A 15,412-nucleotide genomic window follows, 5' to 3' on the forward strand; every position below is an offset into this window, starting at 1 on the left:
CCAAAATGACAATTCTGATGAAAGGTTCCATCATTTTGTAATATTTCAAGAAGTTCTTCAACAAATGATCGGTAACTCTCTCCAAACCATGACAGATGACATGATCTTTGAAAAGTTGCTGCTCTTGAATAATTTCACCATTTATTACAACAACCAAAACATCGTTAAACGTGTCGCAATGTAGCAAAAAATTACTTGTCACAACTAAGTTTTGTTATTTTTGTTGTAGTTCAAAATTGTTTCTACTCATTATAGTTTTTCATTTCAAAGTCTACATTTGTCGTTCCTTACATAAATCATGTAAAACACGGTCTTAGTGGGAAATAATTCTGTAGTAATGTGGCAGAGAATTACTAACCGCAACTATAAACTGATGCACGTTTAGCACTTTTTTCCACTTCTGTTGTAGTTAATTCTTGCATTATTTTAGCTCGCCTAAAGTTTTTCCGTCACTTTTGTCATTGGTTATTTAACAAATCATGTAAAACACGTTCTTGGTGCGAAATAAATATTGTTGAGTTTAAAATGGCTGATTCATTGACTTAAATCAGTATACCTTAACAATTGCCAACTATCCTTTCCATTGTTTTTGGCATGATTTTCCAAGATGAGCTTCACTGAAACATTCAAATAAATAGCATGCTAGCCCAATAAATAGCAAGTGATTACAAATAAACTGTTTGACCCAAGTACAAGATCTAAGCAAATATGTCATACCTCCCCTTTTTATACCACGTTCGCCCTTTTTTTGACACATCCACTCACTAGTCCAGGGTTCACATGGGTCTTGTAAAGTCCTTGAATTTTCCCCAGTAGTCCTTGAAACTTACTAAATGCTCCTTGAATACGTTCGACCGTCTGAAACAGTCATATTTTGGAGACAGAAAATTTTAAAAGCTCAGCTATACACAGATTTTCTGTGTAAAATTACACGCAGTTGTTCAACTGGAATTGTTATTAACTGCGTGTAATGAGAACAAAATATTAACAGTACATGTAGTGAAAACAAAACATTTACCGTGTAACATTAACCGTACCGTGAACCGCGAACAAAATCGATCATTACAATTTTTCCGTGTGAAGCGACAAAAGGTTCCGGTAACTGACGAAATTAAATGTAAACACGAAAATGGCCTTAAGTTATCCATTACATTTCTAAACCTGTACGCGTATATGAGAAAGTCTCAAATGTTCGCTGTTTATGCAGAAGTGTGGGCAATTTACTTACTAAGAGAGGGTGACCGAGTTTCTGTTTGAATCTGTATTTTATAGTAATCGAAAGAACAAGAGTTGAACAGTGAATTAAATTTCGTGCGCGCGTAAACATTACGAGGTTGTGAACATCGCACAAGTTTCAACAAAACAAAAGCTCAGGCTACTATAAATTAAGAGAGGGTACCGTAAATCTTCGAATTAGCGCCCGGGGCGCTTATTTCAAATTTAGGAGAAGACGGGGAGCGCTTATTTAATTTTTCCCAAATCGTGGTCTGACATGATTATTTTTTAATAGCTGTTTATTGACATAGAAAGCTCATCCTTAAGTTTAAATCGCGGCACCGCTAGTACTTAACGTGTTGAACATTTTCCGTAAACGTGTTCAGAAATTGAAACAATGTACAAATCTAATACTACATGACGAAAACTATACATCTTTTGTTGCCTCATTACTCGTCCACAAAATGGAGGGGGGGGGGGGGAGGGGAGAGGGGCGCTTATTCGAGGGGGAGGCGCTTGTTTTAAATTTCGGCCGATAGGAGGGGCGCTTATTCGAGGTGGAAGGGGGGGGGGGCGCTAATTCGAGGATTTACGGCATTCGTTTGATATTTATTGCTCATTTATACACGAACTATTTCGCTAGTTTATGCAGTGCTTTAAAATAACTTTTTTTATTTTACTTCTTTTCGTTGTGAACATTGCAAGTAACGTGTCTCGGATGCGTGTATAAATAACAAAGACTTCTTCCTCCAATTTAAATACACGCATACGCGTAAAATTACACGCAAATACGTGTAACTACCAGGGCCGGGTTGTTCGAAAGCCGGTTAGCGCTAACCCAGGTTTAAAAGTTAACCAAAGTAGTAATTTTCCTTGTATAAAAACGTTTTTGACTACTTATGTTTTATGTAGTTTGAGATTATTCAAAGTCAAAACTGAAAGAAAAACAATATCAACAGAAAACCTCACCGAAAATTACCAAACTCAAATCCGATTTGAAGTCCAAAACTATCGGACATCCGGTTAAGTTCCGCCTAGCTCACAAACACGTGCCTCAATCGACTCGCTTGTGTTTTTCTTTAGCCTGCCAGAGCCCCCTGTTTTTTCAACACTTGTTTCATACGCAAAAAAATAAGATCCCAAATAGCCAGCTGGTTTGCCTCAGGCCAGTTGAGATTCTTAATAATGTTATGTTAAATTTGAATTATTTGTTTCAGTTGTTTGCTCGGCCCCCACTAGCGTTTGTGCTGTGCCGAGCCGAGGTAAAAAAGATATTATTTTATAATATTTTAATAATTATTAAGAGCGTAAATCCGAAAATATCGAGAATCGGCCGACAGAAGCGAAATAACGATATTTTTCTTATTTGACCAAAAGAACCCTTTTGGTTAACTGTTTTCGGAAATGACATCAAAAGGTTCGATTTCCTTTCTTTTCTTCAAAATTTGCAAAACTTGAAAATTCGGCCACAGGGCCTTCAGCGGCGGCCATGAGACTTGAAATTTGGCACATGTTTAACATACTCGTATGGACGTACCAAACGTTTTCTTAACATGTCCTTTACACAGTTTGTGGGGCATCTCTTAAACTTTACTCGGGACTAAATTTTGTTTAAAACTGTGTTTTTTGTACAAAATAGTTAACCTTCGGAAGCTGAACCATTTACGGACCTAAAGTGATAAGGCTAATATTAGCAAACTTTGAACTTGTCAAATGCTGTCTGTTATATTACAGTTAAGTAAATAAATATAACCAAATAAAAGCAGGTTCTTTATTCTACTCGCCTGGAAAAAATTACAAATGGCCCGTAAACACTCTTCCGTTGAGAGAGTTTTCCGTGAGGTCACTTTGACGCATATCTCACTTAATTATTCAATTGTTAATCATTGCGCAATTGTTATTATTTCCGACTATTTTTTTTTTTATTTTATACATTCCCAATAACTCTTGGACGGTAAAGAATTGAACGAAATCCAAGATAAGAAGTTCAAACAAGTTTTTACAACTCAGCTCAACTCTATAGACCAGTCTGTTTGTTTTTTCAATAGCACTAGTACTTTATCATGAATCACGCAAACTATTTCACACGGTAGCGAACTTGACTATGGCTTCGATGGATCCTTTTTAAGATGGGTCATATGCATTCTAACTAATAATTTTGTTTTAACGAGTACATATAACCACTCAAGCAATGGAAATACAAAATTCGTGAAACGTAAAATCGATATCTTTAAACATAGACAACAACTGTAATTAAATTAAACTAGGAACGTATCATTACCACTACTAAACACTTGCCTGCTTTGCTGTACTATTTTCAAATGCAAAATTTCCATTCAAGAAAACGTTTGAGATATGGTATATTCCATAATCTGTGTATATTAGTAAGACGTTATTTATGTTTCTTACTTTATGATTAAATATTTCACTCGAACTTCGGAATAAACTCAGTAGACATTATTAAATTAAACGGAAATCCTTGAGAACGTTAATTAACAGATTCATTCCTGGCTTTGGAGTTCTCAATACGCTAGTCACTTTGGAGCTTCATCGCATTGCTACTTTTTTCATAAAGTTTACCTTGATGAAGATACGATTTTCAGGCTAGTGAAAATACTTGCTCCTCAATCACACCCCTAACTTGTGTTGCATGACAATGTGATCAGCAATTAATTTGCCCTAGATGCGGATCGATATAACTAGCTACTGAGCGTGAGTGGTTCAGGTAAAAGTTATATAGAGCGAACACTTCACTTCACAGCGAACGCTTTCTGACTAACTATTTATATTCTATCATGGCATGCGCGTGTGATTATTCATCGCTAGTGGGTGGAGAGTGCGGCTCGAGTAAAGAGAGACCCGCTGATATAAAATGCGTCACCATACGAGAGTGTACAAAGGAAGTGTATAAATCATCTTGCATTTCACAATATCAGCGATGATTTCGGTGTTGACTCCGAGTGGAAGCTGCCTCTTGCAAGGGCAGGTAATGTGCAATGGCCAATTTACTGTAATCCTAAGACACCATTTTGACCTGCCTTTCCAACAAATTATAACTCTTTCGCTGGCATAAACTTTTTTTTTTTTCTGCGTGCAGGTGTATTTAAAATTGATGCCTCTCACTTAGAAATGACCATCTGTCCACGCCATCGGGGCTTATTTGGTTCACGTTGGCAATCTGAAAGGTCTATTTGCACTATCCCCGATGAAATTACTGCTCACAAATCCTTGTCAGCAAAAGGGTTGTGTGGCTTGCGGAGTAATCAGTCGGCATATGGTTACAGGTTCAAAACAGTCGTTACACCAACAACAATGGTTTTGGTACTTTAGTACCATGAGGCTTACGTGAGCCCGTTGGAACAAGCTGCTGGGTTTTAAAGTAAACATGTGCCGACTGATTACTCCGCAAGCCACACAACCCTTTTGCTGACGAGGATTATAGAATATAAATAGTTAGTCAGAAAGCGTTCGCTGTGAAGTGAAGTTTTCGCTGTAAATAACTTTTACCCGAACCACTCACGTTCAGTAGCTAGTTGTATCGATCCGTATCTCAGGCACGCAACACAATTCAGGGGTGTGATTGAAGGGGTGGCGAATGGTAAATGCGAGACTTTGCGAGACGGCGAGACAAGCGTTTTTCTTTGCGAACCCGAGACATTTTGACTTTTTAGATTGCGAGACCGAGACTTCAAAGTGTTTTGAGTGCGAGCGCTAGACGTTCAGACTCTTAAAATTCGAGTCCCAGATTTAGTTGAGAGCTACAATGAGCTTGTACAGTCTTTAGCCAGCTTCTCGGAATGACTGGAACTGGAAATTCGATTATAACACACTACGCTATGATATCCTAGAGAAAAATAACTGTTTTTCTGGCGCCAAAACGGACGTTGCGGTAGATTTTGTACCTTTTTGTGGAATTGAGACAATTAGGAGAAGTGTTATGAGAAAATTCGCCGTTGCACAGGCATTTCTTTATTATTTGGAAAATTATAGGAAAAAACCTAACGGTAGCCTCTTTTCAGTTAACAGCTGGGAATCTTAAGTTTTGTTCTTCATTGTACTTTGCGGATTCTTTGTATACCTGAGCGTGTGCAACGCTGTTTCACTAACTTTCATTTAGAAGACAAGTAGTTCGTTATCGGGTCATTTGAGTTTCTTTTTATTATTGAAATATACCTTCCGTTCCCTCAGAAACTAGCCAGCTGAACTACTTTTCACTAACGAAGTTTTATTAGTTTTCTCGGAAGTTAACCAGCTGAACTACTTTTCACTAATGGAGTTTTAATGCTTTCTATTCATAGGATAATTTTTCCTTGCTGTCGGTAACACCAATTCAGAAATTCATATTTAAGTATCTCACTTTTAATTTCCTAAGTTTGTCTATCTTAATCTCAGCCTGTGTAATTTTAATCCTAGCACTCTATTTTTAATTTTGGAAGCCTCGTGGTGTTGATTAGAATTCGCTATCTTAATTAAGTACTTTCCGCTCGTATTGTATACTTGAAGTTGCATTAGCATATTGGAAACACTTGTCGTGTGAAGGATGATATATAAGCAAGTACGTTTGTAAAGCTTTTTGGATTACATCGATTACATCGATTACATCGATTACATCGGCTACATCCTTACGATTTTTACAGCGGCTACTCCGCCGAGTATGTCAGTTTCACCCGCGACGTTAGAGTGCAGAATAAACTACTGTTGGACCAAGTTATGTCTCTTCCTTGACGTCCGTAGTGAAGACCATTGAAGTAGATCCTCGTGTACCAGGAAATTGTGACGAATTTCCGTTCCCGCAGCAAAGCAGTGCTCTCCAGAGTTAGATTCCCCCAGTTGTCAATTCAAGTGTCCGTTCAGTCCGAAAATTTACAGTGTTGCAGGAAAAACCTATCGTCACAGTAGCTTACCGAGAAAACCTATCGTCACAGTGATTGGAGAAGAGTGGTACTTTGTGGATCTTCCAAGGACGTTATCAAGGCGCCAGAGCAGATTCAAGTTCACCAAAGACGCTAGTTGTTGTAATCCCTTGAGTGCGAACAAAGGATAAAAGCCGCTCAAGTAACGTGAGTACAAAATCAATTCTTTGTCCTCATATATGAAGTCCGTGAAGAGAGTTTTTAAGAAGAAACTTTCGCCGTATAATTTACGAAGTAGGAAATCAGCCGTCCCCGTAGTTAAAGCCAGTACGCCTAAAGTAAATAAAGAAGTACAAGCTTCGTTGTCAGAAGAAGAGAATTGTACATTGTTGTGTGAATTACCATATTATCGAAGTGTCGTCCACGAGTCGTCGACGCACGCGTTAGATTTAAACGAGGAAATCCAGCCAAGCAAACCCAGCGACGGCCCACGTTTGTCCACCGCATTTTCCAGTCCAAGTCAGGCCGATAGTACGAACAGAGAAGCCATAAATATCAGTATAGATCAACGCCAAGAGTCGTCCATTGTTCAACCGAGTTCATCAAAACAAGCCACTCCCTGTGGACCGCGTGTAACAAGCGATAGCAGTTCCTTAGAAGACTTCACTCCAATTGACTCCAGGCAGTTACAGATTGGCCCTCAGATTGCTTTAGAAGTCGGAGAAATCAGCGAACCCGAAAACGAAGAGCCAGATCCAGAACAGAACTCGAGTTTAGCACATAACTCAAACCTGTTAATTAATTCACAGTTGACTAATCACAGTCAAGTAGGAGATAGCATAAATTATAAAAAACCAAAACAAAACAAAACAAAGACTCGCAGCGACTCTGTCCCTAGCGCCGACTTCAGATACACAGAAACGGAAAGCGAGCGAGAAGATTCAGAGGATAGCGAACACGAAGAAAATCAAACAATAACAAAGAAAAGAGAATAGAAAGCGAGAGAAATCAACCCGACCTATCAGTCATCATGGAAGCTGAAACACTTAGAGAATTAAGAGAACAAATGGCTACTCTACATACCCAGTTGAGGTTACAACAGAGGGCCCAACAGCAAACAGCCAGTGCATTGGAGCAAGCACCAATTCCAGAAACAGTCAGCACGCGAAGACCAGCCCCTTTCCATGGTTATGACTCTGAAGATGTGAACCGATGGTTGGATAAAATAGAAAATTACCTAACTCTTCGCCGCATAGACCTAACCAGTAGAACAGCACAGGCGGAGCTGGTAATGAATCTAGCCGGACCCGCAGAAGATTTCTATTACTCCTTACCCCTTGATCAGAAGTCCACGTACGCCGACCTGAGGGATTCTTTGAGAGAGAGGTTTGCAAATGATAACCAGAGCTGGATAATTTGGCAGGCAGTTACCACTCGCCAACAGGGAGCAATAGAACCTTTGGACACATATCTAACTGACTTAACAAACAAGTTCAGGCGGTTGAGCATTACTGACGCGGAAAAGATGCGTTACTTTGTCCAAGGGTTACGGCCAGAAGTCAGGGAGACAGTACTGTTAAGACAACCCAAGTCATTCCGCGAGGCTGAAGAAATAGCAAGGCTGACTTGTGCAGTGAAAAACACCATGGGTTCTCCTGTAACTGGCGTGGCGCGACAACCGAGTCATCCCACTGGAATAACTGAGGCAAGCGCGACCAGCCGTGCGCTCTTAGCAAAAATGGAAGAGATAAGCGAAAAACTTCAAAAAAATAAGGAACCCGCTAAGGCAGAGGATACGTTAACTGACGCTAAACTCCTTGCCAGGCTTGATGCATGGATTGCAGGCCTCCCGGCTAACCCAGGTATACAGCAACCGTCGCAATTACAAGCAAAATTAAATGAACTTGTAGAGAAAACGCCATCCAAGGGTGACAATACAGCGATTCTGGCAGCATATGCAGAACCAAACAGGAGAGAAAATCCAGATTTCATGCGCGAACTTCGACGAATGGAAGATAAATTAGAAGAACTTTCTCGCCAAATGGATGCTCGGATTAAAGGGCTGGCTCGACGAAATCCGCCAAATCAGGTTGATCAGCCGAGACAGCGAACACGAGAAGGTCGACCCATCTGTTATACTTGCGGAAGAGTTGGACATATTCAACAAAATTGTAACCAGAGATCTTCACGCGAAACCAGTAACTACGACCGATTCCAGCCGAACCAGCAGCGACGTCAAACAAGTGAAAATTATCCTTCCCGCTCAGGCTACAATCAATCCCAACGACGGAGCGAATTGCCTTCTCAGTTCAATGCAAGTGGCCCGCGAATGGCCGTGCTCGATGATGGAGATTACGATGATAGTTTCGTCGCTCCGCTAGAACAAAATACAATTCACCAGACAATTCCAAAAGAAGGAGGCGAGTTTCCAAGAATAAACTGGAGCGATGTCGGATCGCAAATTGGCAAGGAACTATCTCGGCAGTTGCCAAATACGTCTCACTTGGTCCCAGAAGTGTTCCAGCAAGGTCAAGTGAAGGAAAACCAGTCGCCAACTGTGGTTAATAAAGTATCAAAACCAAACTCCGAAAGTGGTCAACAAACAATGGCGCCGAATAATGAAAACAAAGCAACTGGTGAAGTAACAACCGCTGCCCGTCCCGAGCGCGAGTTACCTGGAAGCCTGGAAACTAAGCCCAAACCGGAAATCCGTCAGCCCCTGGTCACTAGTCCGCTGAAACCGAACAAACTCAGTGGAGACCAAAGGAATAACCTACCACAGAGTCAGAAAAACCATGATGTCCCATTTCCTAACGCTGTACGCCGTACCAAAACCAGAATTTCAGCGGATACAGATGTTGTTGTTGACCTCTGCACGGACGAGAACATCCGGAATCCCTCGGACCCAGATCTCTCTCAGCCAAGACATAGTACTTCCGCCGGAAGAGAATCCACTGAAGTCAACAATGACAGCTTGCCTAACCATAAGCCAGATCCTGCCCAGACAGAACGTGAAACTTCACCTTTAACCGATGAACAGTGTAACACTACAAATAATCAAGCTAAGCTACGTGACCTAACAGTCACCGCCCAGCTAAATGGCCAAGACATTAAGTTACTCGTAGATACCGGAGCAGGCGTGTCAGTAATTGATGAACAGTTTACACGAGATATCTATAAAGGTGAACTACCCAAGTCAGGCTTCCCAGGTAACCCAAGCAATCAGCAACCACTAGAGTTGCAAACAAAGTTGGAGAAACTCAAAGTTGGAGAAAAAGTATCAAGAAAATTTGACGGAAATCACGTCAGAGATGGAAATACAGGTAACATCGCCGCGTTTTCAGAAGCCAACAATAGAGAGACGTGGGAGTTGCTGAAAGAAATTCGCCGAATGGAAAACGGTTTAGAAAATCTGAACCAACGAGTAAATCGCATGGACCGCCTCGCCCGACGTAACCGCACCGTGTGCTATAGGTGTGGACGCACTGGCCATGTCCAATATAACTGTTACTATTATTACCAGCCAGGAAGCCCGTGCCAGAACCAAGAAGGGAGCCAAAAGTACCATGCAAATTACAATCAGGAAGAAAATCAGCGTCTGGCAACTCATCCCTCGGCGCGTTTGTCCGCATTAGATGCTCAGTATGCCCAGCGAGGTCTAAATTACCATGACAACAAAGTAAGGAGTTCAGGATCAGCTGAACAAAGCTCCCGTCAGCCAGTACGCACTTGCAAACTAACATTTGAAGGAGAAGAAAACTCGTCAGATCGTGTGTTAACCGCGCTACCAAAGCAAGAGAAGACAAACAGCCAGGAAAAAGCAACAAGTGCAACACAGTCACAACAAGAAGTGAAGCTGACAAGAGCCAATAAGCGACAACCACAAATCTCGCATAAGCAAGTATCTTTGCCCGCAACAAAACACCGTCAATCGAAGTCAGCAGCTCAGCCAAGCAACGATTTCTCGTCTGGTAAAAAGGATTTCAAGCTAAAGTGCAGTGATCTAACTACAGAAGGTGAAATAGCAGGCCAAGCAGTTCAGTTACTCGTGGATACTGGAGCGTGTGTATCAGCCATAAACGAACAGTTTTTCACGAAGATTTATGGTCAATTCCGGCCTAATATGAGCGAAGGTTCCTTATCGTCTGTCCAGACAGTAAGCGGAGAGAAAGTCCCAGTCTTAGGAAAGTTTACGATACCTTTACAGTTGCAGGCAAGAGAATATACCTGTGAGTTTCATGTCATGCAGAACCTGACCTACGATGCTATCCTTGGTCGAGATTTTCTACAAAAGAACGGAGCCCTTATTGATCTGGTAGACGGTACTCTTTCCTTGAAAGGAACAGGATACGTTCGAGAACAAGCCAGCACAAATACTGTGCCAGTGATGGGAACCTTCCTTTCCCAGCAGAAGTTGAAAGAAAAGAACACCGTGGTCAGTGATGCAAATCTAGCGCCTTTACCAGAGATTTTAAAGTCCAAATTTGTTCAACGTAATGAAAAGAACAAACTGATGTTTTCTCACCAGTCACTCCTACTTTTGCTGCTCATTGTCCTATACCTACTGACTGCTTCATGCACACCACCCACGGAAAACAACGACAAGCCCGTTATTCAGAAACTACCCAAGTTCTTCTTCCAGGAAACCCCCAATGATATCCTTCAAGGTGGTCACGAAATTTGTACCCCACTTAGCCTAGCGAATTACAAGAGATCTGACCAGAGTGAAGCCCAAAATGAAAGAAACGTACCGAGAGTTAAAACGTTGAAGTCAGCCGTATCGCTCTTTGGAACCGGTGACGTTCAGAAAACCTTAAGGGCCATGTCTTCAAGCAAAGAAAACAGTTCTAGGTTACCACAAGAGATTCATGTCTACCGAAATGTAAAGAATCAAGAGAGCCAGTTTACCATTGACCAGGAATTTTGAGAGAGGAAGAGGTGTTGATGACATTGAAGAAGTAACGCATTATTGACGCATATAGACAAACAGGTTAATGAGAAATATATCCTCACAGAAATGAGATTATAGGAGGGATTTCAGTGTCGAAGTAGACAAGTAGACAGTTTTCCCAAAAGAGACAAGCTAATGGAACGAAATTTGATAAGGAATATTAAAGTACCAAGAAAGATTTTTAGGAATTTTCTGGAGACCATTTTAACGCTTGTAAACCATGTTCAGATAGTCAAGTTGAGTTCTAAATTCCTTTTATACGTCTTGCTCGACCAGGAGGTCTCGATTTTAAGGTGGGAGGAATGTTATGAGAAAATTCGCCGTTGCACAGGCATTTCTTTATTATTTGGAAAATTATAGGAAAAAACCTAACGGCAGCCTCTTTTCAGTTAACAGCTGGGAATCTTAAGTTTTGTTCTTCATTGTACTTTGCGGATTCTTTGTATACCTGAGCGTGTGCAACGCTGTTTCACTAACTTTCATTTAGAAGACAAGTAGTTCGTTATCGGGTCATTTGAGTTTCTTTTTATTATTGAAATATACCTTCCGTTCCCTCAGAAACTAGCCAGCTGAACTACTTTTCACTAACGAAGTTTTATTAGTTTTCTCGGAAGTTAACCAGCTGAACTACTTTTCACTAATGGAGTTTTAATGCTTTCTATTCATAGGATAATTTTTCCTTGCTGTCGGTAACACCAATTCAGAAATTCATATTTAAGTATCTCACTTTTAATTTCCTAAGTTTGTCTATCTTAATCTCAGCCTGTGTAATTTTAATCCTAGCCCTCTATTTTTAATTTTGGAAGCCTCGTGGTGTTGATTAGAATTCGCTATCTTAATTAAGTACTTTCCGCTCGTATTGTATACTTGAAGTTGCATTAGCATATTGGAAACACTTGTCGTGTGAAGGATGATATATAAGCAAGTACGTTTGTAAAGCTTTTTGGATTACATCGATTACATCGATTACATCGATTACATCGGCTACATCCTTACGATTTTTACAGCGGCTACTCCGCCGAGTATGTCAGTTTCACCCGCGACGTTAGAGTGCAGAATAAACTACTGTTGGACCAAGTTATGTCTCTTCCTTGACGTCCGTAGTGAAGACCATTGAAGTAGATCCTCGTGTACCAGGAAATTGTGACGAATTTCCGTTCCCGCAGCAAAGCAGTGCTCTCCAGAGTTAGATTCCCCCAGTTGTCAATTCAAGTGTCCGTTCAGTCCGAAAATTTACAGTGTTGCAGGAAAAACCTATCGTCACAGAAGTTAGGGTTAACTTTCTCTCGGAAAATTTGTAAGTTACTTCATTGAAATTCCATATCAAGTTAAGAGAAGCCGTCATTTATAAAAACAGATAAAGGAACGAATTGGGACTTCGAGACCCTTAGCTTTGCGAAAAATCGAGACTCTGAGACAGCTTCGTAGAAAAATCGAGACTACGAGACGCACCTAACCGCTAAAAAAACGAGACTGCGAGACCCGTGAAATTCGACTAAAACTTTATGAGACCCAGAGCTTTTGAAGGACCATTCGCCACTCCCGATTGAGAAACAAGAATTTTCACTAGTCTGAAAATCGTATCTTCATCAAGGTAAACTTTGTGAAAAAGTAGCAATGCGATGAAGATCCAAAGTAACTAGCGTATTGAGAATTCCAAAGCTAGGAATGAATCTGTTAATTAACGTATTCAAGGATGTCTACTGAGTTTATTTCGAAGTTCGAGTGAAATATTTAATCATAAAGTAAGAAACATAAATAACGTCCTACTAATATTCACCGATTCTGGAATATATCATATCTCAAACTTCTTCGTGAATGGAAATTTTGCATATAAAAATAGTACAGCAAAGCAGGCAAGTGTTTAGTAGTGGTAATGATACGTTCCTAGTTTAATTTAATTACAGTTGTTGTCTATGTTTAAAGATATCGATTTTACGCTTCACGAATTTTGTATTTCCATTGCTTGAGTGGCTATATGTACTCGTTAAAACAAAATTATTAGTTAGAATGCATATGACCCATCTTAAAAAGGATCCATCGAAGCCATAGTCAAGTTCGCTACCGTGTGAAATAGTTTGCGTGATTCATGATAAAGTACTAGTGCTATTGAAAAAACAAACAGACTGGTCTATAGAGTTGAGCTGAGTTGTAAAAACTTGTTTGAACTTCTTATCTTGGATTTCTTTCAATTCTTTACCGTCCAAGAGTTATTGGGAATGTATAAAATAAAATAAAAAAATAGTCGGAAATAATAACAATTGCGCAATGATTAACAATTGAATAATTAAGTGAGATATGCGTCAAAGTGACCTCACGGAAAACTCTCTCAACGGAAGAGTGTTTACGGGCCATTTGTAATTTTTTCCAGGCGAGTAGAATAAAGAACCTGCTTTTATTTGGTTATATTTATTTACTTAACTGTAATATAACAGACAGCATTTGACAAGTTCAAAGTTTGCTAATATTAGCCTTATCACTTTAGGTCCGTAAATGGTTCAGCTTCCGAAGGTTAACTATTTTGTACAAAAAACACAGTTTTAAACAAAATTTAGTCCCGAGTAAAGTTTAAGAGATGCCCCACAAACTGTGTAAAGGACATGTTAAGAAAACGTTTGGTACGTCCATACGAGTATGTTAAACATGTGCCAAATTTCAAGTCTCATGGCCGCCGCTGAAGGCCCTGTGGCCGAATTTTCAAGTTTTGCAAATTTTGAAGAAAAGAAAGGAAATCGAACCTTTTGATGTCATTTCCGAAAACAGTTGACCAAAAGGGTTCTTTTGGTCAAATAAGAAAAAAATCGTTATTTCGCTTCTGTCGGCCAATTCTCGACATTTTCGGATTTACGCTCTTAAACAGGATGCTCTCGCATGCTAGTTCTTCCGATCATTTTCATTGTTTTTAAAGCCAATGAAAATCAAGGCTGTAACAGAACTAGATATTCTTCGCTGTCGATACTCTAGACATCTTGTTCATTCTATATTCTTCACCATCGGCATACCTACGTTGGTTACATGAGCTGGAAGTCTGTTCTGCTCTTTTTGCTTAATTTTCTCGCATTTTTCTCGGCTAAGAAAAATAACCCTCGTTTCCTCGTCGCCGTCTTGCAACTTGAAATGAAAATATTGCCTACACTTTTACATCAGAAACTTCCATCGAAAACGTCGTGAACGTGCCATTGTACGTCCTTACAAAGAGGACCTGAAAACACCATTTTGCAGCAAAAGTTAAAACTCGAATTTAATGTGAGAATTTTACAATGGGTAGCCTGACATACGTATGTTTTGTCCCTGCCAAGGGACTTATTAGAGACCTTTCAACTCATCAAACATCGCGTTTGAAGTCCCGCTAGCATCAAAATGATGGTGGCAGTCTGGGCTTATAACACTCAAAACTCGTGTCCGTTTATCTCATTTGATAAAGACAGAATGATTAATGTTTTCATTAATACAGTATTGCCTTGATTTTTCAATATTTACAAAGCTAGACGGTAAATTTCACTTTTCACCCACATTTACTACCAACTTTTTCTGTTGAACAAACCAGAAACAAAACTAAAACACATGACATCATCCACCCTTATCAAATTTAATACCATGATCATTTCAATTGTAATGCCATCTTATCCTTAAGTTACTTTGTTTTTTTTGGTACATTATTAGCGAACACTGAACTACGGCTCGTACTCTAAATATGACAATCAACCACAAGAATTCCCTAAACCAGATAACATTAAACATAATCCAAAAACTAATTTAATTCATCTGTCCAATTCACCAGTTTGCTCACAGAGCACTTTGATTCCTTTCGGGAGGGGGCGGGGGGAGGATATTAAAAGCTATTTCTCTTTTTTGCAGGTTTATGGACCAAGATGCATGCGAGGTCTATAAACATGCAACAACAAAAAAAATAAAGAAAGAAAGAAAACACAGAGCGAGACCAATATTCTCTCAATAAGGTGTTTATGATAATACTTTTTTTAATCTGCTGATAAACTGATGCGTTTTGGCCATCCGTTCTCGGTAAATGCGCGAAACTTAAGCATTTATTTACGTTTTTCGCGTCGCTTTTTTGAACTTTTAAATAAATTGCCCTTAAGACATGAAGGTAAAAGTGTCTGCTAGCAAAACAAAAAAACAAAAAAAAACCAGACTGTTTACTTTGAGCTATGGATAGAAAAGGCAATCCATCCAGCGGCCCGTATTGCAAAATTCGGACTACTAAGGGAACTAATCATAGTTATCATATCAACTAGTTTAAAGAATTCCCCTCCTCCTAGTAAAATCCTGCCTGATCGTTACTCATACACACTGTAAAGGGTACCCTGGGGAAACCACATCTTTTCCATTCGAAGACATCGAAAGACAATTAATGACCTCACGTTTTGTTGAC

At 39.8% G+C, this 15,412-nt stretch overlaps 1 pseudogene; it reads left to right on the forward strand.

The window, feature by feature from the left end:
• Positions 1-5,154: 5,154 nt before the first annotated feature.
• LOC149096161 (uncharacterized) lies at positions 5,155-12,096 on the forward strand (annotated as a pseudogene).
• The last annotated feature ends 3,316 nt before the right edge of the window (positions 12,097-15,412 follow it).

The sequence above is a fragment of the Orbicella faveolata genome, unplaced genomic scaffold (assembly GCF_042242905.1).
Source record: "Orbicella faveolata isolate gen_17 unplaced genomic scaffold, um_ofav_v1 contig_48, whole genome shotgun sequence".
NCBI classification, from domain to species: domain Eukaryota; kingdom Metazoa; phylum Cnidaria; class Anthozoa; order Scleractinia; family Merulinidae; genus Orbicella; species Orbicella faveolata.